Here is a 26,330-nt window from a genome sequence, read left to right on the forward strand (position 1 = left end):
ACATGTTATGTGTTATTTTCACATTCACATTTCACATTTCACATGTGTTATTTTTTTTAAAAAAAAAAAAAGCAAGGAATACTTGTAGAGTGTGAAGGGCTTGGCACCCCTGTAGAGCAGAAGTGATTCTATAAGCTCAAAACTAGGAGACCATACACTACAGAATGTCTAATAATCAGCAGTTAAATGAATTGTTTTTAAATAGTTGAATGAATTAGTTAAATGAATTAGTTTGTACATGTATTCAGATAAGAGTCTTTACACGGTATATTAGTTATGAATAATTAGTTATGAATAAGTGAGCCTCTGATAACTCATACTGTTTGCATCCAGTGGTGGTGCTCATTCACAATTCCCACAATCATCGTGCAGTCATTTGGATAAATCTAAATAGGGGAATCAAACCACGCTGCTGCTGATGGTGGTGCTGGAAATGACACTGTTGCTGGTGGAGGTGCTGGAGAGGACACTGCTGCTGGGGGTGCTGGAGAGGACACTGCTGCTGGTGGAGGTGCTGGAGAGGACACAGTATGTGTTGGTGCTGGAGAGGACACAGCTTGTGTTAGTGCTGGAGAGGACACAGCTTGTGTTGGTGCTGGAGAGGACACTGCTGGTAGAAGTGCTGGAAAGGACACTGCTGCTGGTGGTGCTGGAGAGGACACTGCTGCTGGTGGAGGTGCTGGAAAGGACACTGCTGCTGGTTCTGCTGGAAAGGACACTGCTGCTAGTGGAGGTGCTGGAGAGGACACGGCTTGTGTTGGTGCTGGAGAGGACACTGCTTGCAGAAGTGCTGGAAAGGACACTGCTGCTGGTGATGCTGGAGAGGACACTGCTGCTGGTGGAGGTGCTGGAGAGGACACTGCTTCTGGTGGTGCTGGAGAAGACCATGCTGCTGGTGGTGCTGCTGACACTGAAGGGGACATGGCAATTTGTAGATGATCCAAGTTTACCTCAAGAAAACAGCACCATTTTCCCCCAACAGGTCTGCACTCTTGCCCTGTATGTCTGTGATCAAAAAAGGTCCAATGAAGTTGGCTTCCAGCTTGCCACCACTTCCTCTGCTGTTTTCCTATCAAGACAAGAGTCAAGAGAGTTTTATTGTCAATTCTGCATATGTACAGGACATACAAAGGATTGAAATTACATTACTCTCCTCTCCACGATGCAGTAACATTTAACAAAAAAATAGACAAAATTAAAATAAGCTAAGTATATAGATATATGAAAGTGAACAAATAGAAGACAAGTGCAGGACATATGATACCAGCAGCTCACTGATACATACATGAGTCAATGGGACACTGACTGAAGACAATAACCTGATTTGGAGGTAGGATAATGGATGTACAAGGTAGTGTAAACAATAGTGCAAAAAAATTGTACTAGAAAGAGGTAGGATACTGGATGTACAGGGCAGAGTAAACAGTAGTGCAAAATAATCATAATAGGAGGAGGTAGGATACTGGATGTACAAGGCAGAGTAGGCAATAGTGCAAGATAATCATATAACAACTAAATAAAGTGAACAAGTGCATATCTATTGAAAAAGTCACAGTTAGGTCTGATGAGGAGCTTAAGTGACAGTACCAATATAAACAGACCCAGTGTCAACAGTAGTGCAAATACAGGGATATGAAGCCTGGAGGCTGATTAATGTGATTGAGTGCCTGCCTGATTTTCAAAGTCTCAGTTGGGTATTGGTGGTAATTGATGAGGTTGCTGAGTAGTGTGTGTGGGGGGCAGAAGTGGGAGTGGGGGAGAGCAGGGAGAGAGTTCAGCATTCTCACAGCCTGATGGATGGAGCTATCCCTCAGTCTGCTGGTCCTAGCCCTGAGACTACGCAATCTCCGCCCTGGTTGGATCACCTGTCAAACAGATGGCTTTTCTTAGGAGATGGGAGCTGTATAAGTCCTGAAGGCAGGGGAGAGAGGTACCAATGATCTTCTCAGCAGTTCTCACAATACGCTGGAGGGTTCTGTGGCAAGATGCTGTGCAGGCCCTGTACCACACAGTGAAACAGCGAAAATGTTGTTATGTTTAACCTCCGCTGTGTGGAGTCCTGCACCATTTCAACATTTCCTTTTACTATGTTATTTATTTCAACCATTCGTTTAGCATCCTCTGACACTGCCTCTTCACTAATGACAGCCTCAACACTACTGTCCACCTAGAAGCAAATATATGAACATTAAAAGCAGTGACATAATACATTGTAATGTTATATAGGAACATTTTGCAGTAAAGACTATTAAGCTCGTGTACACAGTCGATAATTACATACTACAATGTGCAAAAGTGTTGAAACATGAATTATATTCTGATGACTCAACTTATCTTAATTTTAGAGTTACAAATATAATTTTTTCTGGGACAAGCTCTCTGGTTGCGGCTTGCATTTCTTTCTTTTTCGCACTGTTCTTGAAAAACACTCAAAGCAATGTGTGTAAAAAGACCAAGGCAATGTGGCCAGATTGAAAAGTGCTAGAATCAGCACATATAACATGACATTCCTCTAAAACAACTGAACTGCTGATGCAAGAAATTCTGGTATACCTGGATGATATCAGTCACATGACATACTGGAATCCAGAAATTGTGTTAAGGTGTGGTGTGTAGCTAATAAATGCCCGTTCTGCGTACAGTAAACCATACCCAGATACCCCTCAATTACTCAAAATGTAATTGAAACAAATTCACCAACCTGGGGACTTCTGAAGGGCAGTGAGCCTCCCTTCCAAACATAAGGCAGAAGGTGAGAATTTTGTTGTAATTTGTTTTTTGGTACATAACCCAAATATTACTGCATCTAAGTACTCATTCCATGTCTCCGGCCTCATTCAAGTTTGCAAGTCTGAAATACAAAACAAAACAAAAAAAGGGACTTATTGCTTATTAGCCATTCCCAAACAAATATAGATTTAAATATTATATTTTTGTGGATATCACAAATGGACTATGTATAAATGCATTGATTCAGGAACAAAGAAATTCCTTTTTATTAACCTCTGGATTGTCCCATTCATCCTCTCCACCAAACCATTTGTTTGCGGATGATAGGGAGAGCACATACTTCTTTTTATTCCCAGCTTGTCACAAACACCCCAGCTGGCCACCAACGTCAAAAGACGTTGATATGTGGTTGAATGTTGGTCGTGACGTCGGATGACCAAAATTTTACGTCAGGGTAACGTCTAATACCGATGTTAAACTGACGTAAGAAACTGACGACATATGACACTGATATTTTGTTAGTTTTAAGTCATGATATTATGTAACCACAATCCAACGTCTAATAAACGTCATATCCTCATGTCAAATAGACGTAAAATACCAACATTTAGTTGTAAGGTTTGGTGACCAAATACCAACGTCTGATTAACGTCTGAATTTTAACGTCAGTTCAACCTGCCATTCTAACATCAATAGACGTTGATAATTTGTTGGTTTTAAGTAGTGATGTTATGTAACCAAAATCCAACATCTTCCAAACGTCACATCCTGATGTCAAATTTACATAAATTACCAACATTAAGCTGTAAGGTATGGTGACCAAATCCCAACGTCTGATAAACGTCTGAATTTTAACGTCAGTTCAACTTGCCATTTTAACATCAATAGACGTTGATAATTTGTTGGTTTTAAGTAGTGATGTTATGTAACCAAAATCCAACATCTTCCAAACATCACATCCTGATGTCAAATTGACGTAAATTACCAACATTAAGCTGTAAGGTATGTTGACCAAATCCCAACGTCTGATAAACGTCTGAATTTTAACGTCAGTTCAACCTGCCATTCTAACATCAATAGACGTTGATAATTTGTTGCTTTTAAGTAGTGATGTTATGTAACCAAAATCCAACATCTTCCAAACATCACATCCTGATGTCCAATTGACGTAAATTACCAACATTAAGCTGTAAGGTATGGTGACCAAATCCCAACGTCTGATAAACGTCTGAATTTTAACGTCAGTTCAACCTGCCATTCTAACATCAATAGACGTTGATAATTTGTTGGTTTTAAGTAGTGATGTTATGTAACCAAAATCCAACATCTTCCAAACATCACATCCTGATGTCAAATTGACGTAAATTACCAACATTAAGCTGTAAGGTATGGTGACCAAATCCCAACGTCTGATAAACGTCTGAATTTTAACGTCAGTTCAACCTGCCATTCTAACATCAATAGACGTTGATAATTTGTTGGTTTTAAGTAGTGATGTTATGTAACCAAAATCCAACATCTTCCAAACGTCACATCCTGATGTCAAATTGACGTAAATTACCATCATTAAGCTGTAAGGTATGGTGACCAAATCCCAACGTCTGATAAACGTCTGAATTTTAACGTCAGTTCAACTTGCCATTCTAACATCAATAGACGTTGATAATTTGTTGGTTTTAAGTAGTGATGTTATGTAACCAAAATCCAACATCTTCCAAACATCACATCCTGATGTCTAATTGACGTAAATTACCAACATTAAGCTGTAAGGTATGGTGACCAAATCCCAACGTCTGATAAACGTCTGAATTTTAACGTCAATTCAACCTGCCATTCTAACATCAATAGACGTTGATAATTTGTTGGTTTTAAGTAGTGATGTTATGCAACCAAAATCCAACATCTTCCAAACATCACATCCTGATGTCAAATTGACGTAAATTACCAACATTAAGCTGTAAGGTATGGTGACCAAATCCCAACGTCTGAATTTTAACGTCAGTTCAACCTGCCATTCTAACATCAATAGACGTTGATAATTTGTTGGTTTTAAGTAGTGATGTTATGTAACCAAAATCCAACATCTTCCAAACGTCACATCCTGATGTCAAATTGACGTAAATTACCAACATTAAGCTGTAAGGTATGGTGACCAAATCCCAACGTCTGATAAACGTCTGAATTTTAACGTCAGTTCAACTTGCCATTCTAACATCAATAGACGTTGATAATTTGTTGCTTTTAAGTAGTGATGTTATGTAACCAAAATCCAACATCTTCCAAACATCACATCCTGATGTCCAATTGACGTAAATTACCAACATTAAGCTGTAAGGTATGGTGACCAAATCCCAACGTCTGATAAACGTCTGAATTTTAACGTCAGTTCAACCTGCCATTCTAACATCAATAGACGTTGATAATTTGTTGGTTTTAAGTAGTGATGTTATGTAACCAAAATCCAACATCTTCCAAACATCACATCCTGATGTCAAATTGACGTAAATTACCAACATTAAGCTGTAAGGTATGGTGACCAAATCCCAACGTCTGATAAACGTCTGAATTTTAACGTCAGTTCAACCTGCCATTCTAACATCAATAGACGTTGATAATTTGTTGGTTTTAAGTAGTGATGTTATGTAACCAAAATCCAACATCTTCCAAACGTCACATCCTGATGTCAAATTGACGTAAATTACCAACATTAAGCTGTAAGGTATGGTGACCAAATCCCAACGTCTGATAAACGTCTGAATTTTAACGTCAGTTCAACTTGCCATTCTAACATCAATAGACGTTGATAATTTGTTGGTTTTAAGTAGTGATGTTATGTAACCAAAATCCAACATCTTCCAAACATCACATCCTGATGTCAAATTGACGTAAATTACCAACATTAAGCTGTAAGGTATGGTGACCAAATCCCAACGTCTGATAAACGTCTGAATTTTAACGTCAGTTCAACCTGCCATTCTAACATCAATAGACGTTGATAATTTGTTGGTTTTAAGTAGTGATGTTATGCAACCAAAATCCAACATCTTCCAAACATCACATCCTGATGTCAAATTGACGTAAATTACCAACATTAAGCTGTAAGGTATGGTGACCAAATCCCAACGTCTGATAAACGTCTGAATTTTAACGTCAGTTCAACCTGCCATTCTAACATCAATAGACGTTGATAATTTGTTGGTTTTAAGTAGTGATGTTATGTAACCAAAATCCAACATCTTCCAAACGTCACATCCTGATGTCAAATTGACGGAAATTACCAACATTAAGCTGTAAGGTATGGTGACCAAATCCCAACGTCTGATAAACGTCTGAATTTTAACGTCAGTTCAACTTGCCATTCTAACATCAATAGACGTTGATAATTTGTTGGTTTTAATTTGTGATGTTATGTAACCAAAATCCAACATCTTCCAAACGTCACATCCTGATGTCCAATTGACGTAAATTACCAACATTAAGCTGTAAGGTATGGTGACCAAATCCCAACGTCTGATAAACGTCTGAATTTTAACGTCAGTTCAACTTGCCATTCTAACATCAATAGACGTTGATAATTTGTTGGTTTTAATTTGTGATGTTATGTAACCAAAATCCAACATCTTCCAAACGTCACATCCTGATGTCAAATTGACGTAAATTACCAACATTAAGCTGTAAGTTATGGAGACCAAATCCCCACGTTTGATAAACGTCTGAATTTTAACGTCAGTTCAACCTGCCATTCTAACATCAATAGACGTTGAAAATTTGTTGGCTTTAATTTGTGATGTTATGTAACCAAAATCCAACATCTTCCAAACGTCACATCCTGATGTCAAATTGACGTAAATTACCAACATTAAGTTGTAAGGTATGGTGACCAAATCCCAACGTCTGATAAACGTCTGAATTTTAACGTCAGTTCAACCTGCCATTCTAACATCAATAGACGTTGATAATTTGTTGGTTTTAAGTAGTGATGTTATGTAACCAAAATCCAACATCTTCCAAACGTCACATCCTGATGTCAAATTGACGGAAATTACCAACATTAAGCTGTAAGGTATGGTGACCAAATCCCAACGTCTGATAAACGTCTGAATTTTAACGTCAGTTCAACTTGCCATTCTAACATCAATAGACGTTGATAATTTGTTGGTTTTAATTTGTGATGTTATGTAACCAAAATCCAACATCTTCCAAACGTCACATCCTGATGTCCAATTGACGTAAATTACCAACATTAAGCTGTAAGGTATGGTGACCAAATCCCAACGTCTGATAAACGTCTGAATTTTAACGTCAGTTCAACTTGCCATTCTAACATCAATAGACGTTGATAATTTGTTGGTTTTAATTTGTGATGTTATGTAACCAAAATCCAACATCTTCCAAACGTCACATCCTGATGTCAAATTGACGTAAATTACCAACATTAAGCTGTAAGTTATGGAGACCAAATCCCCACGTTTGATAAACGTCTGAATTTTAACGTCAGTTCAACCTGCCATTCTAACATCAATAGACGTTGAAAATTTGTTGGCTTTAATTTGTGATGTTATGTAACCAAAATCCAACATCTTCCAAACGTCACATCCTGATGTCAAATTGACGTAAATTACCAACATTAAGTTGTAAGGTATGGTGACCAAATCCCAACGTCTGATAAACGTCTGAATTTTAACGTCAGTTCAACCTGCCATTCTAACATCAATAGACGTTGATAATTTGTTGCTTTTAAGTAGTGATGTTATGTAACCAAAATACAACATCTTCCTAACGTCACATCTTGATGTCAAATTGACGTAAATTACCAATATTAAGCTGTTAGGTATGGTGACCAAATCCCAACATCTGATAAACGTCTGAATTTAAACGCCAGTTCAACTTGCCATTCTAACATCTATAGACATTGATAATTTGTTGGTTTTAAGTAGTGATGTTATGTAACCAAAATCCAACATCTTCCAAACGTCACATCCTGATGTCAAATTGACGGAAATTACCAACATTAAGCTGTAAGGTATGGTGACCAAATCCCAACGTCTGATAAACGTCTGAATTTTAACGTCAGTTCAACTTGCCATTCTAACATCAATAGACGTTGATAATTTGTTGGTTTTAATTTGTGATGTTATGTAACCAAAATCCAACATCTTCCAAACGTCACATCCTGATGTCCAATTGACGTAAATTACCAACATTAAGCTGTAAGGTATGGTGACCAAATCCCAACGTCTGATAAACGTCTGAATTTTAACGTCAGTTCAACTTGCCATTCTAACATCAATAGACGTTGATAATTTGTTGGTTTTAATTTGTGATGTTATGTAACCAAAATCCAACATCTTCCAAACGTCACATCCTGATGTCAAATTGACGTAAATTACCAACATTAAGCTGTAAGTTATGGAGACCAAATCCCCACGTTTGATAAACGTCTGAATTTTAACGTCAGTTCAACCTGCCATTCTAACATCAATAGACGTTGAAAATTTGTTGGCTTTAATTTGTGATGTTATGTAACCAAAATCCAACATCTTCCAAACGTCACATCCTGATGTCAAATTGACGTAAATTACCAACATTAAGTTGTAAGGTATGGTGACCAAATCCCAACGTCTAATAAACGTCTGAATTTTAACGTCAGTTCAACCTGCCATTCTAACATCAATAGACGTTGATAATTTGTTGGTTTTAAGTAGTGATGTTATGTAACCAAAATCCAACATCTTCCAAACGTCACATCCTGATGTCAAATTGACGGAAATTACCAACATTAAGCTGTAAGGTATGGTGACCAAATCCCAACGTCTGATAAACGTCTGAATTTTAACGTCAGTTCAACTTGCCATTCTAACATCAATAGACGTTGATAATTTGTTGGTTTTAATTTGTGATGTTATGTAACCAAAATCCAACATCTTCCAAACGTCACATCCTGATGTCCAATTGACGTAAATTACCAACATTAAGCTGTAAGGTATGGTGACCAAATCCCAACGTCTGATAAACGTCTGAATTTTAACGTCAGTTCAACTTGCCATTCTAACATCAATAGACGTTGATAATTTGTTGGTTTTAATTTGTGATGTTATGTAACCAAAATCCAACATCTTCCAAACGTCACATCCTGATGTCAAATTGACGTAAATTACCAACATTAAGCTGTAAGTTATGGAGACCAAATCCCCACGTTTGATAAACGTCTGAATTTTAACGTCAGTTCAACCTGCCATTCTAACATCAATAGACGTTGAAAATTTGTTGGCTTTAATTTGTGATGTTATGTAACCAAAATCCAACATCTTCCAAACGTCACATCCTGATGTCAAATTGACGTAAATTACCAACATTAAGTTGTAAGGTATGGTGACCAAATCCCAACGTCTGATAAACGTCTGAATTTTAACGTCAGTTCAACCTGCCATTCTAACATCAATAGACGTTGATAATTTGTTGCTTTTAAGTAGTGATGTTATGTAACCAAAATCCAACATCTTCCAAACATCACATCCTGATGTCCAATTGACGTAAATTACCAACATTAAGCTGTAAGGTATGGTGACCAAATCCCAACGTCTGATAAACGTCTGAATTTTAACGTCAGTTCAACCTGCCATTCTAACATCAATAGACGTTGATAATTTGTTGGTTTTAAGTAGTGATGTTATGTAACCAAAATCCAACATCTTCCAAACATCACATCCTGATGTCAAATTGACGTAAATTACCAACATTAAGCTGTAAGGTATGGTGACCAAATCCCAACGTCTGATAAACGTCTGAATTTTAACGTCAGTTCAACCTGCCATTCTAACATCAATAGACGTTGAAAATTTGTTGGCTTTAATTTGTGATGTTATGTAACCAAAATCCAACATCTTCCAAACGTCACATCCTGATGTCAAATTGACGTAAATTACCAACATTAAGTTGTAAGGTATGGTGACCAAATCCCAACGTCTGATAAACGTCTGAATTTTAACGTCAGTTCAACCTGCTATTCTAACATCAATAGACGTTGAAAATTTGTTGGTTTTAAGTTGTGATGTTATGTAACCAAAATCCAACATCTTCCAAACGTCACATCCTGATGTCAAATTGATATAAAAAAATGCCAACTTTAAGTTATAATATAGGGTGACCAAATCCCAACGCCTGGTAAACATTAGACTAACATCAATAGACATTGATATTTTGTTGGTTTTAGGTCGTGGGGTTTAGTACTTCAAATTTAACGTCATCTTGATGTAAAATACCTACATTTATTTGTTAGGTATTGGTAATCAAAACCCAGTGTATGATAAACATCATAATCTAAATGTCAACTCAATGTGACATTCTAACAATATTGGATATACTTAGTTGGTTTAAGATGCAACATTCGTTCATTCATTTATTAAATGTAACTGCTTATCCACTTTAGGGTTGCAGTGGGTCCGGAGCCTACCTGGAATCAGTGGGGCACTTTTCCTTCACAGTGCGACACACACTCACACACTCATTCACACACTTATACCTATGGACAGTTTTGAGTAGCCAACTGAGCTACCAACATGTGTTTTTGGACCATGGGAGTAAATTGGAACACCCGGAGAAAACCCACATGAACATAGGGAAAACACACCCAACTAATCACAGACAGTCATGCGGAGCAGAGTTCGAACCTACAGCTGCAGCACCCTAGATTTGTGTGACAGCAACACTACCTGTTGCAGTCCCAAGTTGAATTTTATAAAAAATTCCAAACATCATTCTGATACTCTACCATACTGAAATTAATTAATTAATTCATTCATTGTCTGTAACTGCTAATCCAGTTCAGGGTCGCAGTGGGTCCTGAGCCTACTCAGAATCACTGGGAGCAAGGCAGGAACACACCCTGGAGGGGTCGCCAGTCCTTCGCAGGGTGACACACACTCATGCATTCACACCTATGGACACTTTTGAGTCACCAATCCACCTAACAACATGTGTTTTTGGACCTTGGAAGGAAACCTGAACACCTGGAGGAAACCCCCGTGGACACAGGAAAAACACACCAAACTACTCACAGTCACCTGCCGCTCCAGGACCCTAGAGCTGTGTGACAGCGACAGTACCTGCAGCACCATCGTGCTGCCCCAAGCTGCAATGTTAAGAAACCAAAATGCAGTGTGTTCAAAACATTATTCTGATGCCATATTGACATAACATAACAAAATTCAGTTGTGAGATACCATGACCAAAATGTAAAATTATAGAATAAGAAATCATCAAAATCATTTAAAATTAGTTTTAAGAGATCAAAAACTACTGAGATGTTCTTAAGTGGGCAATAATCTGAGCAGTCCAATGGTGGACCAGCAGTGGCCTACCATCAGTGGGTTACCAACATTTTCAAGCCATTTGACAGGTATATGCTTGCCGTCTTAAGAATACAAAACACACTATAAATAAATGCTGTAGCGAGTTTGCTACTGTATTGTAATGTATTTTTGAATACAGTATTTTAATGTGTATTGTAATGTATCTTGGGTAACAGACTGGAAGCAGCAATGAAGCTAGCTTTACAGTATTTCACTGTATTGTGAGCTGGGGAGGCTGAGGACTGCAAATGGCATCTAAAGGTGAGTAACTTATTTACACCATTTATTTATCACTTATTTTATTGTTTTGACAACGTAAATATAGCTTAGTTCCAAAATTACATTCGTAATTACATTAGTTCCAAAATACCCCCCCCCCCCCCCTTGGGCAATGGTACAATTTATTTTTGTAACGTCAGTTGTAGGCCTCACTACAAAACAAAACCAGGACAGGACAAGTGAATACTTTTCGTCCAAATAAAAAAAGAGAAAGAATTGTGTTTTTTCATTTCGTTACACCGCGACCCTGAAATGGACAAGCTTAAAAGATGATGATGATAATGATGATGATTTGCGTTAATATTGTTTTATTTTATTTAAATTATTTTGTTGAGGGTGGGGCGGTTAGCGAGAACGGGGCTAACGGTTCCCTGGGGGCGGGGTGACGAGAACAGAGACGGAGAGAAAGAGACAAAACGTATTCAGAGGCTGCAAGCGTCGTCGTACTTTAGGGATTTTGGAACAAAAGGAATGAGTAAATGTATGTTTTAATCATACAGCTCTAAACGTTTCCAACCACATTGTCTTGGTACTGCTTTTTAGCAAGATAGATGGTGCTAGTTATGATAGCCGCGAACATTTAACCAGATAACTCCTGTTGAATTTGCACACTTGTTTGCTCCCAAAAAATGTTAATGTTTTATCGTCGCAGATATCGTCAACTGGCGTTTCCCCCCCTCAAATTAGTCCGTTGGAGGGGATTGGAGCCGGAGACATCACCAGTTTTGTGACGGCTTACAAGCAGGAGGCTGAGGGAAAGGTAGGAGAGAAGAGGCGGGAAGAAAAGAAAGAGAGGGTTCTGCTCCATTGAAACAGGCTGCCGGTGAAAGTACGGGTCAGTCGTAGCATTATTTATTTATATTTAGCGTAGTAGAGAACGATAATTTAACTGTACAAACAATTGTAAACTCAAAGTCCAGTTTTGGGCTTCTTGCGGGTACTATTCGAGTTTTAGTTAGCTAGCAGAGTAATGCTTTTTAAAGAAGAGAACGGAGGGAAATATAAACATAGAGATGGACAGGGATTCTGGTCATTGATATTGGTCAGTTTGGTAAAATTAGCTACGTTCATTATAACAGAGAATTGTAAACGTAGATGTTGTAGACATTGTAAACATGTAATGTTAGCTACAGACAAACTCCATTCCAGATTATTAGCTAATATATATTTGGAGTGTCAGGTGTGAATGAGGTGCAAGATGGGGGGAGTAAAATAGATTTTACTTTGTGCTGTATTGAGAATTATAGACTACTGTATTTTGCTGCAGAATTTTGAGCTCCATTCTACGGAGCCCCTAAAGGGACTGGGGAAAAAAAAAAGACTATTGATTTTGCGTTCCCTCGCAAATACATTGCGCTCCTTTGCAAATGTTTTATGATACACAATTGTCTTTGTGGCTCAGTCAACACATCAGGACACTGCAGTTTCCAGTGAAATCCAGCCACTTGAAACAGATATATATGTATTTATTTATCTCTACTAACACACAGTTTCGTTGCCAGTGCGACGTCTGTAAGGAATACATCTGTAAGGAACTGCCTAACATCAGAAGTTGTCAGCAACAGGTTTATATATGTTATGTAGCATCCTGAAAGTTCTAGTCAGAACGCCGTATTTCCATAGTAACAGGTGTATGAGACGTAGGCTGCTTCATGAAAGAAAGAAAAAGTGTGGAAGGCTGTGTTTTTTTTATTGTTATTGACTGGGGTAGGGGTCAAGCTAAGAATGTTAATTAAAAACCTTAACAAGCAAAGACTCTTAAAAATCCAGTCATTCAATAACAAGATGGAGGGTGTAAGGCGCAACACACAGAGATCTCAGGGCACACTGCGGGCTAATTTTTACAGAGACGTGGCTCAGCGCGCTGACTCCAGACACGGCTGTGGAGCTAGAGCCGGTCGCTACACCATGCATTTCGTTTTATCTGGAAAATGTTTTTTTTTTTTTTTTTTTTTTTTTTAAATAAAGCTGCAGTAAAAACAGGATACCCTTTTCTGACTGACGTTTACACACACACACATTACTCCAGTACACTACCAATAGCTACACATTTATTTAGGTGTTCACTCTCCTTTCTCTCCCACTGATTGGAAACTGTGTTCATTGTCTGTATCTCTATACTGTTCACGTAACCTTTGTCCATGCGCTTGCACTTTAAATTCTCTCATCCTCTTTGCTAAGCTATTAACAACACAGCATCAAATGTTTCAGTTGGTGCTCCCCAATAACATATCCATGTTCTCTGTTGAGAAGAAATGCTATGTCTTTATATTTCAGTCCAAGATCAAAGTAAATTTCAACGAGCTGCTCCATAGTTCACCTGACACGCACAGCAAGCACATAATCAACAGCAAGCACAGTACTACGGAGCCCACAAAGTATTTGCGAGGTAACGCAATTGTGTTTGCGAAGGAACGCCAAAGTCTTTTTTTCCCCAGTCCCTTTAGGGGCTCCGTAACAAAGACAATTGTGTATCATAAACATTTGCAAAGGAGCGCAATGTATTTGCGAGGGAATGCAATAATGTTTGCAAGGGAACACAAAATCAATAGTCTTTTTTTAATTTTTCCCCCAGTCCCTTTAGGGGCTCCATACCATTCCAAATCTGATTTGAGACTCCCATTTTTGTTATTTAGTTTATATAGAGTGTACATTTTAATTGTTTATCAGAGTTTAAGAGTATTGCATTTAAAGTGTCTAAATACTAAATGTTGGCTACCAGTTCTGTGATCACAAATGTAGTGTGTTGGTTTTTGTAATGCATATGAAATGACATCTTATTTCTCTGTACTAAATGTTTTAAATGTGGAGAGTCTCGTCGTGCCATGACTTTCAGGAAGTTGGCTGCATTTAAGGCTCACATTTACAGGTATCATTAAAACAGGAAAACTGAAACTAGACCTAGGCTATATCATATAGGTTTTAATTTGACATGTCATTGAAAACTGCAATGGTAAATGTTGAAGACTTAAAATTATTTATATTCTCATCATTTAGGCAAGTGCCACAGTTGCTGATTTTGAAACCTTTAACCTGCTTGTGAGTCCTCAGATGTTTATTCTGGGTATGTATATATAATTGCAAGATACTCCAGAATGACAAAAGTTTAACATTTGAATTAATTACAGTGGAATTTTTGACCAATGCAAGATATTTGCTGACAGTGGAAGGACAAGTGACCTATGTTTGCTCAAGCCTCCATTAATTTCTGGAAAGGCAGCCCTATTCACCTTGTACTAAAATTTCAATTTCCAATATCGACAGGAAATTTCTTTCTTTCTCTCTCTCTACTTGTTTACTTCCTTCTCTAAATTAAACTAGCCTCTATTTAATGTTATCTTACCTGTAATTAAAAGTATTATTATATATAAAAACCTTGAAATATGATAACTTTACTGATGCAGAAACCCCATGTATGAAAATGGATTAAAAAATTCTAAAATTATCTGAAGGTAATTGCTTTTTAATATTTTGACCCGTTTCTGTTGGATAATTCTTTATGAAATTATTATGAAGGACAGTTACTGTTTACTGTCATTCATTCATCTGTTGCAACCATTTAATTCTAATTAGGGTCATTGTGGGAATTATTTGATGCAGTTGAAATTTGTGCTTTTGATATGTGAAATTAAAGGTCAAATACAGGATTTTCTGATTACTATGATACATTGAAATATTGCATAGCATATCAGTATACATGACTTTTAGATCAGGTATCAAATTGAAATTGCAGTACTTTTGAAAAAAATGGTTTTGTTGAGTTCGTATTAATATCTATCCTCAGTCTTCACTACAAAAAGTGTGAGCAAGCGACAACTAGGGCTGGGCGATATGACCAAAAATTCATATCTCGATATGCCTAAAAGAAATGGAGATATATGATACGAAATGACATTATGAAAGCCATAACAAAATACAATGTCAAAGTATTAGTGTTTATTTTTAGCACCAAATAGGACATGCTGCATTATCTAACTGTAATTATTAATGTAATTCACCCTTTACCTCACTCATTTGCTCTGATTACTTGCAGAAAAATAAAAATAAACATAGCACAAAAAGTAAGAAAATTTTTGTCTGGTTGTTTATTTTTTTGTTGTAACAGTGCTTCTTGCCAATAAACCTTATACCATTACTGTTAATTTCTCTTTTAAACATGCTTTTGTGAGATGAGCAGTAGAGCCGAGTATGTGGATTGCACCAGTGAAAAATTTGTCAAATACTCACTGCCAGTGCCAAACAGCTTATTTTGTGTGATGGTGTGATGTGGCATCTCCTTCACTTGAAAAATGAGGTTTATCGTCATTGCAAGCAATCTCAATGCAGAAAAAGATATTGAGATGAAATTCTACAACCAGTGGCAATCCCATATCTCCACAGTCTGGGACCAAACTCTAACCTCCAAAATGACAACACATGCCCCCACAGAGCGGTGTTTATCAGAGACTACCTCCAGAATTTGGTAGTGGAGAGGATGGAATGGCCTGCTAGCTCCTGACCTCAACCCCAATGAACACTTGTGGGATCAGCTTGGGAGTGCTGTTCATGCCACAGTGACCAACACAACCACATGTGTGACCAGCAGTGTGTAACCAGGATGGTGACCATCATGAAGAGAAAGTCCTGGGCTGTTTTGGCTGTTTTGGCTGTTTATGGTTCTTCCACACGCTACTGAAGCTCCTATTTGTTAAAAGAATACATTGTTAAATTGCCAATATGTCTTGTTTCTTCAAACTTCAGTCAGCCAGTCACAACTCACCAAACGACATCGGCAGAGAGGATTGGGCTAATGTTTCATTGGCACAACCCACATACTCATTTCTACTGCTCATCCCACAAATGCATGTTCCTTATAAATGTGGCACCATTTCAAAGGGAAATTAACATGATTCCAACAGTATAAGATTTATTGCCAAGAAACATTGTTACAACAAAGATATAATCTACCAAACAAAAATATCCTTATTTTTGTGCTATGTTTAGTTTTAAAAATTGTCTTGCCCATGATGTCATCTGATCTTCCCCTTACTGTATCCTCTTGTGTACAAAATTTTTATTGCAACTTTTTTGTACCTTTATTTCCACATGCTATGTTACTAACTGTGGAATTTTTATTTTTATAGACGCCTCATTGGTACAAATCCCCAGGGGTGGTCAACGTAGAGAGCAACCAAGAAGTCCTGGACCATGCATCCGTGTGTATCCTTGCTTTAAAGAAACTGATGGACTTTGAATTAAATTTTATTTACAAACCGGATTCCAAAAAAGTTGGGACACTAAACAAATTGTGAATAAAATCTGAATGCAATGATGTGGAGATGGCAAATGTCAATATTTTATTTTTAATAGAACATAGATGACAGATCAAAAGTTTAATCTGAGTAAATGTAACATTTTAAAAAAATATATGTTCATTCAAAATTTCACAGTGTCAACAAATCCCAACAAAGTTGGGACAAGTAGCAATAAGTGGCAAAAAGGAGGAAATTGAGCATATAACAAACAGCTGGAAGACCAATTAACAATAATTAGGTCAATTGACAACCTGATTGGGTATAAAAAGAGCTTCTCAGGGTGTCAGTGTCTCTCTGAAGCCAAGATGGTAAGAGGATCACCAATTCCACCATTGTTGCGCAGAAAGATGTTTGTTGTGCAGCGATACCAGAATGGTGTTACCCAACGTCTCCTCTGTCCCCAGACATCTTTTGAGTGTTGTAAGAAGAAGGGGGGATGCCACACAGTGGTAAAAAATGGCCTTGTCCCAACTTTTTTGGGATTTGTTGATGCCATGAAATTTTGAAACAACATATTTTTCCCTTAAAATGATACATTATCTCAGTTTAAACTTTTGATCTGTGATTTGTGTTATATTCTGAATAAAATATTAGATGTTGGCACCTCCAAATCATTGCATTCAGTTTTTATTCACAATTTGTTTAGTGTCCCAACTTTTTTGGAATCCGGTTTGTATTTAAAGGGTCATGTTCAACACAAAACTGACTCTAAGTCAGTAACATGTTGGGTTCACTGATGATATTTGAAATACAAAGTTTTAGCAATCCAGATTACATATTTTTTATTACATTTTTCATGATGTTTTACGGTCACTATTTGTGTTGTCTGGTAAGATCAAAAGTCGTGATATAACGTAATGTTTTACTATAAAGATTTGGGCACCTTTCTTGTAATTCATCAAGGCAATAATGTAATTGGATATTGTGAAGTATTTTTGGTTAGGAAAAAAAAAGCAAATATCATAAGGGGCAAAAATATTAAGTTCAAGTAAAAAAATAAATGATTTGAACATGTTATGTAGTACTTGAAATTTGTCCACATTTTGCATATATTCAGTTTTAATAAAGCGTGTTACTGATTTTAATTCTGAATGTAGATTTGGACTTCTTTTGTGTATGTTATGGTTATAGTATTTTTAAAGTATTCATGCTTGGCAGACTTGATTTTTTTTTATTTAATAGTAACACTATAATCTTAATACAAAAATATTACATGCTGGTATTGTTCAGTATATATAAAGAATTGAATGTAATTTAGAAACTGTTTGTAATTAGTGTTCCTCTGTAAAAAGGTATTGTTTCTGAAAAAAGGCAGTAAATGGCTGGCAATTCTGCTGAAAATATTACTGTACATTTAAATATTTAGAGTAAAACATTGTATTATGCAATTACAGTAGTATTCTGTAAATTTTAAATACAATCTTGTTCCTGTACAAATGCAGTAATTGACTGGAAACTCTGTTGCCAGGTATTTACTGTAAATCCCAATATTTACAGTTAAGTTTTATTCATTTACAGTAGTATTTTGTAAAGTTGAAATACATTAATGTTTCTGTAAAAATACAGTAATTGTCTGGGAGCTCAGCTGACAGTTATTTACTGTAAATCAGTTTTTACAGTAAAGTATTGTATTATTTAATTACAGTAGTATGCTGTAAATGTGAAATACGGTAGTGTTGAGGCTCTATGTCACACCAGTGTTGGGTTTAGACGTCGACCCGATTTTCATTAAAACTAAAACAACATTGGAGCTTGACGTCACCCAAATGTTAATTTTTGAGTAATATCTGACTTTGATTACTAACTATAATTCAATGTCTAAACTACATTGAGTCTTGATGTCACACCAATGTTGGGATTTGACGTCAACCCGAATTTTCATTTCCAACTAAAAATCAACATCTACACAACGTTGGAGTTTGACGTCATCCTGACGTAAATTTTTGAGTAATATCTGACTTTGATTACTAACCATATTTCAACGTCTAACCAACGGTGAGTCTTGACGTCACATCAATGTTGGGTTTAGACGTCAACCCGAATTTTCATTTCCAACTAAAAATCAACATCTACACAACATTGGAGTTTGACGTCATCCTGACGTTAATTTTTGAGTAATATCTGACTTTGATTACTAACCATATTTCAACGTCTAACCAACGTTGAGTCTTGACGTCACATCAATGTTGGGTTTAGACGTCAACCCGATTTTCATTTCCAACTAAAAATCAACATCTACACAACATTGGAGTTTGACGTCATCCTGACGTTAATTTTTGAGTAATATCTGACTTTGATTACTAACCATATTTCAACGTCTAACCAACGTTGAGTCTTGACGTCACATTAATGTTGAGTTTAGACGTCAACCCGATTTTCATTTCCAACTAAAAATCAACATCTACACAACGTTGGAGTTTGACGTCATCCTGACGTAAATTTTTGAGTAATATCTGACTTTGATTACTAACCATATTTCAACGTCTAACCAACGTTGAGTCTTGACGTCACATCAATGTTGGGCTTAGACGTCAACCCGATTTTCATTTCCAACTAAAAATCAACATCTACACAACGTTGGAGTTTGACGTCATCCTGACGTAAATTTTTTAGTAATACCTGACTTTGATTACTAACCATATTTCAACGTCTAACCAACGTTGAGTCTTGACGTCACATAAATGTTGGGTTTAGACGTCAACCCGATTTTCATTTCCAACTAAAAATCAACATCTACACAACGTTGGAGTTTGACGTCATCCTGACGTTAATTTTTGAGTAATATCTGACTTTGATTACTAACCATATTTCAACGTCTAACCTACGTTGAGTCTTGATGTCACATCAATGTTGGGTTTAGACGTCAACCCGATTTTCATTTCCAACTAAAAATCAACATCTACACAACGTTGGAGTTTGACGTCATCCTGACGTTAATTTTTGAGTAATATCTGACTTTGATTACTAACCATATTTCAACGTCTAACCAACGTTGAGTCTTGACGTCACATTAATGTTGAGTTTAGACGTCAACCCGATTTTCATTTCCAACTAAAAATCAACATCTACACAACGTTGGAGTTTGACGTCATCCTGACGTAAATTTTTGAGTAATATCTGACTTTGATTACTAACCATATTTCAACGTCTAACCAACGTTGAGTCTTGACGTCACATCAATGTTGGGCTTAGACGTCAACCCGATTTTCATTTCCAACTAAAAATCAACATCTACACAACGTTGGAGTTTGACGTCATCCTGACGTAAATTTTTTAGTAATACCTGACTTTGATTACTAACCATATTTCAACGTCTAACCAACGTTGAGTCTTGACGTCACATAAATGTTGGGTTTAGACGTCAACCCGATTTTCATTTCCAACTAAAAATCAACATCTACACAACGTTGGAGTTTGACGTCATCCTGACGTTAATTTTTGAGTAATATCTGACTTTGATTACTAACCATATTTCAACGTCTAACCTACGTTGAGTCTTGATGTCACATCAATGTTGGGTTTAGACGTCAACCCGATTTTCATTTCCAACTAAAAATCAACATCTACACAACGTTGGAGTTTGACGTCATCCTGACGTTAATTTTTGAGTAATATCTGACTTTGATTACTAACCATATTTCAACGTCTAACCAACGTTGAGTCTTGACGTCACATTAATGTTGAGTTTAGACGTCAACCCGATTTTCATTTCCAACTAAAAATCAACATCTACACAACGTTGGAGTTTGACGTCATCCTGGCGTTAATTTTTGAGTAATATCTGACTTTGATTACTAACCATATTTCAACGTCTAACCAACGTTGAGTCTTGACGTCACATCAATGTTGGGTTTAGACGTCAACCCGATTTTCATTTCCAACTAAAAATCAACGTCTGTCCAACGTTGAAAATTGTTGTCAAGGCAACATCGGGCTATGACGTCAACCCGATTTCATTTCCAACAAAAATTCAACGTCTGTCCAACGTTGAAGCTTGTTGTCAAGGCAACGTTGGGTTTAGACGTCAACCCGATTTTCATTTCCAACTAAAACTCAACGTCTGTCCAACGTTAGAGACCAACGCCTTTCTGACGTCAAATTGACGTCCTGTGCCTGCTGGGACCCTTGTTGATCTTTTCATATCAACACAAATAAAACCTTTTTATACACTGGATCACTGGATTACTTGCTTGATTTAAGTAAGTATTCATGCCTCATTTTATTTTGGGGCAGGAAAATCTCAGTTAATTCAAAATCACCACATTGACGAACTCCCAGGCCTGGTCAGTGAGAATCCTTTTCAGTGCTTCAAATTGGTGAAAACAATTTCACAATGCACTCTGTCACTTCACCTGCACACTTAGACCTCAGTGGATAGGTTTGTGGCTATTTAGTGAGGTAGTCAAGCAGTACACAAATGTACTGCTACCCTCTTTGGAATTCTCATCATTGGTTGTCAAAACAAACATAAATGTAATTATGAATATGTGAGCACGTGGTTGTTAATCTCCAGTTAGTGTTTAAGACTCTTTCTGATATTCTGACAACTCAGAAACTGTGTAGAGATGTATATTTTGAAAATGTTAGGACAGTTCAACAGGATATAAATAGCATAGTTTAGAGCAGTAGTTCTTAACTTCGCTCACCCTGCAAAATTTCCACAATTACTAGCACCAAAGACCTGAACAAGCCATATTTACCTTAAAAGGAGTATATTCCACCACCTTATTATGTTCTGGTTGGCTTGGCACACCAAACATTCCGCCACCTGTATAAAACATTTGTATACATTTTATAAAACCATATTAACATCCACTTACAACACACTTACATTTTTACTATATGCAGTACTGGGCCAAAGCTGGCATGAAATGGGTGCAAATCTATAATTTTCTATTTTCTCATTATTAATTTGTCTACCTTTTTTTAGGTACATTTTCTATTAGTTTCTTCACATCAGTTCCAAACTTTGTCCTTCCAAAAAAAATCTTTTCTCAAAGATCTTATTATATTCCCCTTAAAACAGAAACTAGCATTCATACAAACAACTACACAAACTCATTTTAACATGTGCATGTTTAGATTACACAGAAGATTACACAACTGCATCAGAATGGGGAAGTCAACTGAACATTAGTTGAAACCAAACAATTTTGCAAACTGGTAGGTCCCCAAAACTTTGTCTCACAGAAAATCATCCCTTAAAGATTTCATATTTGATAGACTGAGAAGCTCCACTCTTGCTTCATATATGAACATGTCCATAGGTTTGATGTCCTTCCCTTCACTGCGGAAAAACAACTCAAAATAAAAGGGAGGCCTCAGATTTAGGCACAGTACTGTACATTGAATAGGGTTGCAGAATCTTCCTTGTTTAATGTGTTGTTTCTTTAATGGTTTAAGTTAATTAAATGGTTTACGTGATTTGTAAATCATTTAATGTTATTGTTTACATATTCCTCACAATCTCAACATTTTTTTTTGTAATATGCCACTGTAGTACAACCCATACAATTATTTCCTAACATGTTTAAGTGCAGCATGACAAAGCTGATTACACAAAAATTGCAGACCTACCCAACTCTAACACTAGGTTGCTATCAACTCTCAGAATGTTGTGAAGTTTACTCATTTTACCCATTTGTCGATATCTGCTGACTTTCCAGGCCAATAAAAGCTTTTTGAGAGGGCATCTCTTATGTGCATCTCTCTTTTGAGAGGGAATCTCTTGTTTTTTGTTTTTTTTTGGCCAGTGTGAGCTCCAGTTTGGCTTGCAGGGAAATCTACAAACACTGCATTGGCCTCTTTAGAACCGCATAAAACTTTAAATTTAACAGACCTGGCTGGTCCCTTCCCATAGTACAGGGCTCCTCCTATTAGATACCAATACATTCACTAGTCAAAACGGTAATATCCAGATATATATTTAATGTAACCCATAATAACGTTGTAAAATGCTGAAATAAATCTACGTGCTAATGGTATCACCCAGTGTATGCTAATTCTTAGGTGTGTAAACTACACAAATTAGTATAAAGTAATAGATACATTCATGAAAAACAAGCAGAGTATGGCATGAAACTATACACTATACAAAAATGTTTCAGCAGAATGTTTTGCAATTATGCAATTATGAACATGATGATCCATTGTAAAAATCTGTGTGGTGAGCTAATGCCTGCCTGTGTTTTATATTTGACAATTATTTGGTACAAGTCAGGATCCATGATGGTAAAATCATTAGACTGCACTGAAATTATTGAGCTGCACAAGGTTGCGTCGCAGACTAATGGAGAAAAATGTAGCCTAATGTAGCCACTCTACAATGACGTTTAAAGGCCCTTAAAGGATGTGTTGGAAAGTGATTAATTTCATATTAATCCTATATTTTATTCTGATTCTCTTATACTTTGCTTTACAATACTGTTAACTCCTTTTGTGTTGTTTGTCTCATCTCTGCCTGTGTATCATCAGTTTATAAATTTGATGCTTGGTGGAAGGTTGTTTATGGAACAATTGAGGGTGATTACATTTTCTGTAGTATGTGTACACTCCCACTGATGGTGGGAGAGAGTAACCAAGTCGCGACCAAGAAACATCTCTGTAAACACTTCCATCTCTACTTTAAAATAAAACATCCTTTCTCTCTTCACACGTGCTTGATTCAACCAACACCTCAATCCAGCAGATATTATGTTTTGATTCAATCAGCAGATATTATGTTTCTGATTATGAAACAGGATAGCTAGTCAGGAAGTGCATCCCTGTTGAAAATGTATATGAAGCCATGAAATATAAGGCCTATTAAATAAATTAATGAATTATTTTGGTTTTAGTTCTAAACTTTTGCTCATTGCTCTATGACAAGAAAGAATTCTATTTATACTTCTCTCAGGTTTCAACATGCAGTGATTTTTAATGTCTTTTAAATATCTTTTTATTACAGCTTTACAAATACACAAATTTCTTTCTGAGTTTCCTCCATATATAATCATTACCTCCATAATGATTATATGAAGTTGTTGACTGTTATATGATTATACAATGTTGTTTTGTGCAATATGAAAACATGCACAAAATGTGTTATTATATATATATATATATATATATATATATATATATATATATTATGGCAAGCCAAACAGGAAATATTTAATGAAAGTTGATATATATAGAATGAACTTTGATATATATAGAATGAACTTTGATATATATAGAATGAACGCTGATATATATAGAATGACATTTGATATATATAGAATGAACGCTGATATATATAGAATGAACTTTGACTATCTCATTTCCGAAGACTTTACTGCTATCTGTTTATTGTTGCCATGGAGGCAATCACCAGCCTCGCGGTGCGCGATTTCAAAATAAGAGCGGACAGCGCGATTGAAAAAAAAAAATCATAATAAAAAAAAAACTTTTCAAAACAGCTCTCGTGCCAGAAATAGATGACCAATGGGCCTAAAACGGCCAGGAGGCCGCTATTTGAGTATGGGGGATATATAATGAACGCTGATATATATAGAATGATTATGGCCAAGGACTTCCGAACCATTCTGGAGGATCATGTGCATTCAATGGTTCAAACATTGTATCCTGAAGGCGATTCCGTGTATCAGGATGACAATGCACGAATACACACAGCAAGACTGGTGAAAGATTGGTCTGATAAACACGAAAGTGAAGTTGAACATCTCCCATAGCCTGCACAGTCACCAGATCTAAATATTATTGAGACACTTTGGGGTGTTTTGGAGAAGCGAGTCAGGAAACGTTTTCCTCCACCAGCATCACGTAGTGACCTGGCCACTATCCTGCAAGAAGAATGGCTTAAAATCCATCTGACCACTGTACAGGACTTTCTCAAGACAAATTGCTGCTGTATTGGCCACAAAAGGAGGCCCTACACCACACTAATGCATTATTGTTGTCTAAAACCAGGTGTTTTAGTTTCATTGTCCAACCCCTGTATGTCAGCTTTCATTCTATATATATCAGCTTTCATTTTATATATATCAGCGTTCATTCTATATATATCAGCTTTCATTCTATATATATCAGCTTTCATTCTATATATATCAAAGTTCATTCTATACATATCAGCTTTCATTCTATATATATCAACTTTCATTCTATATATATCAACATTCATTCTATATATATCAGCGTTCATTCTATATATATCAAAGTTCATTCTATATATATCAGCTTTCATTCTATATATATCAACTTTCATTCTATATATATCAGCGTTCATTCTATATATATCAAAGTTCATTCTATATATATCAAAGTTCATTCTATATATATCAGCTTTCATTCTATATATATCAACTTTCATTCTATATATATCAACTTTCATTCTATATATATCAGCATTCATTCTATATATATCAAAGTTCATTCTATATATATCAACTTTCATTCTATATATATCAACTTTCATTCTATATATATCAGCGTTCATTCTATATATATCAAAGTTCATTCTATATATATCAGCTTTCATTCTATATATATCAAAGTTCATTCTATATATATCAGCATTCATTCTATATATATCAGCATTCATTCTATATATATCAAAGTTCATTCTATATATATCAGCGTTCATTCTATATATATCAACTTTCATTCTATATATATCAACTTTCATTCTATATATATCAGCATTCATTCTATATATATCAAAGTTCATTCTATATATATCAAAGTTCATTCTATATATATCAGCGTTCATTCTATATATATCAACTTTCATTCTATATATATCAACTTTCATTCTATATATATCAAAGTTAATTCTATATATATCAGCGTTCATTCTATATATATCAAAGTTCATTAAATATTTCCTGTTTGGCTTGCCATAGCCATAATATATATATATATATATATATATATATATATATATATATATATATATATATATCAACACCTAATTTGAGAATAGGTAATACTGACCATAATATTGACGACATAAAATTGACACGATTTTTGTGGTACAAAATGAATATTCAAAGTTAAAATTAATTGAATTATTTACTATACATCGTTGTTTAAATAACACACAGACCATCATTTGACATCCGCAAAAGGAATTCTTTCTTTATTCTTGACTGGTTGCATTACATTTACTTTATTTATGATCGACAAGAAAATCCAAAATCCAAAGAATATGCAGGGGATGCCTCTCACGGCGGGGGTGCTGAATTCGGCACAGTGCAAAAAAGAAAAGCAGCAATAATGCGAGTGACCAGCAGGCGGAGCTGTGTCATTGTGCCAGTGGTTTCTCAGCAACAGTAGTTTAAGGTTGCCTCTCCAGTGTAAACATAGCCAGGGTTGGTTTGGTTCACACTGGTGTTTACTTTGAAGGCTTTGATTGTTGTCATTGACATCGTTCATTTATTAGTGAAGGGTCCAGTGTGCATCAGTTATTATTTAACTGGCACATGCAGTAAGCTTTATTTTGAATTAGAAAGTGTAATGCAGAAGAGTGAGGATGAGTATAGAGTAAATGAGTAGAATAAAGAGTGGAAAAGAGGAAAAACTTATGGAGAAGTGTTGTTGAAGAGGAAAAAACAGCTGAAAGCTTGAAGGAGAGGCAGAAAAATATGAGAGATGAAAAGGAGTCTGGGAAGCAGAGACAGATTGATAAAGCAGAGGA

General features: G+C 36.2%; 1 long non-coding RNA gene across 1 annotated transcript; it reads left to right on the forward strand.

Moving 5' to 3' along the window:
- The first annotated feature begins 12,201 nt into the window (after window positions 1-12,201).
- On the forward strand, window positions 12,202-18,040 carry LOC136677099 (uncharacterized). Its single transcript, XR_010796336.1, has 3 exons — window positions 12,202-14,229; window positions 14,358-14,424; window positions 16,484-18,040. It is a non-coding gene; the product is annotated as an uncharacterized lncRNA (long non-coding RNA).
- The last annotated feature ends 8,290 nt before the right edge of the window (window positions 18,041-26,330 follow it).

Source organism: Hoplias malabaricus, chromosome X2, assembly GCF_029633855.1.
Source record: "Hoplias malabaricus isolate fHopMal1 chromosome X2, fHopMal1.hap1, whole genome shotgun sequence".
NCBI lineage: Eukaryota > Metazoa > Chordata > Actinopteri > Characiformes > Erythrinidae > Hoplias > Hoplias malabaricus.